Genomic DNA, 6,093 nt, shown 5'->3' on the forward strand with positions numbered 1-6,093 from the left:
CAAAGCGTTCAGATGCAATGGTGTATGAGCTTTGTCAGTCACATTCTAAAGTCCTTGTGGAATACACTCTTAACAGTCTATACATCTTAATGTCTACACAGGTGAGCTCAACTTAAATCTTCAAGGCTCATAAAAAAACAAACAAACAAACAAAAAAAGCCAGGATGCAACAGTGCAGGTAGGGCATCCTATCACTTAAAAGTGAACTGTCTTTCTTCAATGTAGGGTAAATTCAAATATAACTAATGTTTGATGTAAAAAGCTATATTGAACTGAGCTGGCCTTCTGCTGGACTGACAATACCAAGAAAACAAGTGACGTGGTTGGTTTTATTTTCAAAATGCGTCAGAATTTATTACATTATAGGGGAACATGGCTGAACATGTAGGAGAGAGATCCTCCATTTTAGGTTCTCCTGATGGCTTCTGCAAGGAGCACAGAGATGTCAATCACCTGTATTTTGGAACAATATTTTGCCTTGTCCTCCTGATATATGGGATTGGTAACTACTACTGCTTCAAAGCATGCAGTGTTGATTCAAGTAATGGCAGATCCAGAAAAGATTCCATGCATCAAGATAATATAAGTTCTTTTTTTTTTTAAATTGCTTCAGTTTTTTTTTTTATTTTTTTTATTTTATTTTATTTTTTTTTTATTATCTTGAGTATTTCTTATATACATTTCAAGTGTTATTCCCTTTCCCGGTTTCCGGACAGACATCACCCTCCCCCCTCCCCTTCCTTGCGGGTGTTCCCCTCCCAAACCTCCCCCCATTGCCACCCTCCCCGCATAGTCTAGTTCACTGGGGGTTCAGTCTTAGCAGGACCCAGGGCTTCCCCTTCCACTGGTGCTCTTACTAGGATATTCATTGCTACCTATGGGAACAGAGTCCAGGGTCAGTCCATGTATAGTCTTTAGGTAGTGGCTTAGTCCCTGGAAGCTCTGGTTGCTTGACATTGTTGTACTTTTGGGGTCTCGAGCACCTTCAAGCTCTTCCAGTTCTTTCTCTGATTCCTTCAACGGGGGACCTATTCTCAGTTCAATGGTTTGCTGCTGGCATTCGCCTCTGTATTTGCTGTATTCTGGCTGTGTCTCTCAGGAGCGATCTACATCCGGCTCCTGTCGGTCTGCACTTCTTTGCTTCATCCATCTTGTCTAATTGGGTGGCTGTATATGTATGGGCCACCTGTGGGGCAGGCTCTGAATGGGTGTTCCTTCAGTCTCTGTTTTAATCTTTGCCTCTCCCTTCCCTGCCAAGGGTATTCTTTTTCCTCATTTAAAGAAGGAGTGAAGCATTCACGTTTTGATCATCCGTCTTGAGTTTCCATTGTTCTAGGGATCTAGGGTAATTCAAGCATTTGGGCTAATAGCCACTTATCAATGAGTGCATACCATGTATGTCTTTCTGTGAGTGGGATGGCTCACTCAGGATGATATTTTCCAGTTCCAACCATTTGCCTACGAATTTCATAAACTCGTTGTTTTTGATAGCTGAGTAATATTCCATTGTGTAGATGTACCACATTTTCTGTATCCATTCCTCTGTTGAAGGGCATCTGGGTTCTTTCCAGTTTCTGGCTATTATAAATAAGGCTGCGATGAACATAGTGGAGCACGTGTCTCTTTTATATGTTGAGGCATCTTTTGGGTATATGCCCAAGAGAGGTATGGCTGGATCCTCAGGCAGTTCAATGTCCAATTTTCTGAGGAACCTCCAGACTGAACTCCAGAATGGTTTTACCAGTCTGCAATCCCACCAACAATGGAGGAGTGTTCCTCTTTCTCCACATCCTCGCCAGCATCTGCTGTCACCTGAGTTTTTGATCTTAGCCATTCTCACTGGTGTGAGGTGAAATCTCAGGGTTGTTTTGATTTGCATTTCCCTTATGACTATAGATGTTGAACATTTCTTTAGGTGTTTCTCAGCCATTCGGCATTCTTCAGCTGTGAATTCTTTGTTCAGCTCTGAACCCCATTTTTTAATAGGGTTATTTGTTTCCCTGCGGTCTAACTTCTTGAGTTCTTTGTATATTTTGGATATAAGGCCTCTATCTGTTATAGGATTGGTAAAGATCTTTTCCCAATCTGTTGGTTGTCGTTTTGTCCTAACCACAGTGTCCTTTGCCTTACAGAAGCTTTGCAGTTTTATGAGATCCCATTTGTCGATTCTTGATCTTAGAGCATAAGCCATTGGTGTTTTGTTAAGGAAATTTATTCCAGTGCCCATGTGTTCCAGATGCTTCCCTAGTTTTTCTTCTATTAGTTTGAGTGTGTCTGGTTTGATGTGGAGGTCCTTGATCCACTTGGACTTAAGCTTTGTACAGGGTGATAAGCATGGATCGATCTGCATTCTTCTACATGTTGCCCTCCAGTTGAACCAGCACCATTTGCTGAAAATGCTATCTTTTTTCCATTGGATGGTTTTGGCTCCTTTGTCAAAAATCAAGTGACCATAGGTGTGTGGGTTCATTTCTGGGTCATCAATTCTATTCCATTGGTCTATCTGTCTGTCTCTGTACCAATACCATGCAGTTTTTATCACTATTGCTCTGTAATACTGCTTGAGTTCAGGGATAGTGATTCCCCATGAAGTCCTCTTATTGTTGAGGATAGCTTTAGCTATCCTGGGTTTTTTGTTATTCCAGATGAATTTGCAAATTGTTCTGTCTAACCCTTTGAAGAATTGGATTGGTATTTTGATGGGGATTGCATTGAATCTGTAGATTGCTTTGGGTAAAATGGCCATTTTTACTATATTAATCCTGCCAATCCATGAGCATGGGAGATCTTTCCATCTTCTGAGGTCTTCTTCAATTTCTTTCCTCAGTGTCTTGAAGTTCTTATTGTACAGATCTTTTACTTGCTTGGTTAAAGTCACACCGAGGTACTTTATATTATTTGGGTCTATTATGAAGGGTGTCGTTTCCCTAATTTCTTTCTCGGCTTGTTTCTCTTTTGTATAGAGGAAGGCAACTGATTTATTTGAGTTAATTTTATACCCAGCCACTTTGCTGAAGTTGTTTATCAGCTTTAGTAGTTCTCTGGTGGAACTTTTGGGATCACTTAAATATACTATCATGTCGTCTGCAAATAGTGATATTTTGACCTCTTCTTTTCCGATCTGTATCCCCTTGATCTCCTTTTGTTGTCTGATTGCTCTGGCTAGAACTTCAAGAACTATATTGAATAAGTAGGGAGAGAGTGGGCAGCCTTGTCTAGTCCCTGATTTTAGTGGGATTGCTTCAAGTTTCTCTCCATTTAGTTTAATGTTAGCAACTGGTTTGCTGTATATGGCTTTTACTATGTTTAGGTATGGGCCTTGAATACCTATTCTTTCCAGGACTTTTATCATGAAGGGGTGTTGAATTTTGTTAAATGCTTTCTCAGCATCTAATGAAATGATCATGTGGTTCTGTTCTTTCAGTTTGTTTATATGATGGATCACGTTGATGGTTTTCCTTATATTAAACCATCCCTGCATGCCTGGGATGAAGCCTACTTGGTCATGGTGGATGATTGTTTTGATGTGCTCTTGAATTCGGTTTGCCAGAATTTTATTGAGTATTTTTGCGTCGATATTCATAAGGGAAATTGGTCTGAAGTTCTCTTTTTTTGTTGGGTCTTTGTGTGGTTTAGGTATAAGAGTAATTGTGGCTTCATAGAAGGAATTCGGTAGGGCTCCATCTGTTTCAATTTTGTGGAATAGTTTGGATAATATTGGTATAAGGTCTTCTATGAAGGTTTGATAGAATTCTGCACTAAACCCGTCTGGACCTGGGCTCTTTTTGGTTGGGAGACCTTTAATGACTGCTTCTATTTCCTTAGGAGTTATGGGGTTGTTTAACTGGTTTATCTGTTCCTGATTTAACTTCGATACCTGGTATCTCTCTAGGAAATTGTCCATTTCCTGAAGATTTTCAAGTTTTGTTGAATATAGGTTTTTATAGTAAGATCTGATGATTTTTTGAATTTCCTCTGAATCTGTAGTTATGTCTCCCTTTTCATTTCTGATTTTGTTAATTTGGACGCACTCTCTGTGTCCTCTCGTTAGTCTGGCTAAGGGTTTATCTATCTTGTTGATTTTCTCAAAGAACCAACTTTTGGTTCTGTTGATTCTTTCTATGGTCCTTTTTGTTTCTACTTGGTTGATTTCAGCTCTGAGTTTGATTATTTCCTGCCTTCTACTCCTCCTGGGTGTATTTGCTTCTTTTTGTTCTAGAGCTCTTAGGTGTGCTGTCAAGCTGCTGACATATGCTCTTTCCTGTTTCTTTCTGCAGGCACTCAGCGCTATGAGTTTTCCTCTTAGCACAGCTTTCATTGTGTCCCATAAGTTTGAGTATGTTGTATCTTCATTTTCATTAAATTCTAAAAAGTTTTTAATTTCTTTTTTTATTTCTTCCTTGACCAGGTTATCATTGAGTAGAGCATTGTTCAATTTCTACGTATATGTGGGCATTCTTCCCTTATTGTTATTGAAGACCAGTTTTAGGCCGTGGTGGTCCGATAGCACGCATGGGATTATTTCTATCTTTCTGTACCTGTTGAGGCCCGTTTTTTGACCAATTATATGGTCAATTTTGGAGAAAGTACCATGAGGAGCTGAGAAGAAGGTATATCCTTTTGCTTTAGGATAGAATGTTCTATAAATATCCGTTAAGTCCATTTGGCTCATGACTTCTCTTAGTCTGTCTACATCTCTGTTTAATTTCTGTTTCCATGATCTGTCCATTGATGAGAGTGGGGTGTTGAAATCTCCCACTATTATTGTGTGAGGTGCAATGTGTGTTTTGAGCTTTAGTAAGGTTTCTTTTACATATGTAGGTGCCCTTGTATTTGGGGCATAGATATTTAGGATTGAGAGTTCATCTTGGTGGATTTTTCCTTTGATGAATATGAAGTGTCCTTCCTTATCTTTTTTGATGACTTTTAGTTGAAAATTGATTTTATTTGATATTAGAATGGCTACTCCAGCTTGCTTCTTCTGACCATTTGCTTGGAAAATTGTTTTCCAGCCTTTCACTCTGAGGTAATGTCTGTCTTTGTCTCTGAGGTGTGTTTCCTGTAGGCAGCAGAATGCAGGGTCCTCGTTGCGTATCCAGTTTGTTAATCTATGTCTTTTTATTGGGGAGTTGAGGCCATTGATATTGAGAGATATTAAGGAATAGTGATTATTGCTTCCCGTTATATTCAGATAATATAAATTCTTATAGCTCCAACTGATAAAAGTTTGTCAACAGCATGACAGATTGTACCACAAGTGTCAGCTATGTCATCCACAAGTATAATCATATGATCCTTCACATTTCATACTAGTACCAGGTGGTCTTCTTCTTTGAATTTCTTCTGTTCCTTGTGAGTGAAAGCAATATCTGCGTTCAGTTGGTCTGCTATGGAAATTACTCTCTTGGCTCTACCAGCTTCAGGTAAGAAAATAGTACAGTTTCTCCACTCAGATATATTCTCCCATATTCACTTTAGGACAGCTGGCTCTTTGTATAAATTGTCCACTGGGATATCAAAGAAACCCTGAATTTGAGATGCATGTAGATACATGGTGATAATATGATATGCACCTGCTACAGATAGCATATTTGCAACAAGCTTACCTCGAATTGGAGATTGGCTCTTATTCTTATCTTGGATGGCATAAGGAAATTATGGGATGATTGCAGTAACTTGGCTAGCAGAAATAATCTTGCAATCATTAATCATGTTCAAAAGCTCCATTAGATTGTCATTTATCTCATTAAACCCACTCTGAAAAATGTAGTCATCCTCTTCATTGAATGTTTTTCCCAATTTTCATCTCTCTTTTGTAGACAAGATCTCTTGCTTAATCTGAAGTTCATTGAACATGAGTGTCCAGTGATCCCTAGAGGTCTGCCTATCTCCATCTCCCTAGGGATGGAATTACAACTACATGCCACCATATGTAGCTTTTAAAAAATCTTCTCTTCTATATGGTTTTGTGGTGTGTGTGTGTGTGTGTGTGTGTGTGTGTGTGTGAAGTGTTGTGCATGTGTATGTGTGTATGTTTGTGTGTGTGAGAGAGAGAGACAGACAGAGAGAGAGAAAGACCGACAGAGACCAAGA

General features: G+C 39.2%; 1 pseudogene; it reads right to left on the reverse strand.

Moving 5' to 3' along the window:
* Positions 1-360: 360 nt before the first annotated feature.
* Prps1-ps2 (phosphoribosyl pyrophosphate synthetase 1, pseudogene 2) lies at positions 361-5,799 on the reverse strand (annotated as a pseudogene).
* Positions 5,800-6,093: the final 294 nt, after the last annotated feature.

This window comes from Rattus norvegicus, chromosome 13 (assembly GCF_036323735.1).
Source record: "Rattus norvegicus strain BN/NHsdMcwi chromosome 13, GRCr8, whole genome shotgun sequence".
Taxonomy (NCBI): Eukaryota; Metazoa; Chordata; class Mammalia; order Rodentia; family Muridae; genus Rattus; species Rattus norvegicus.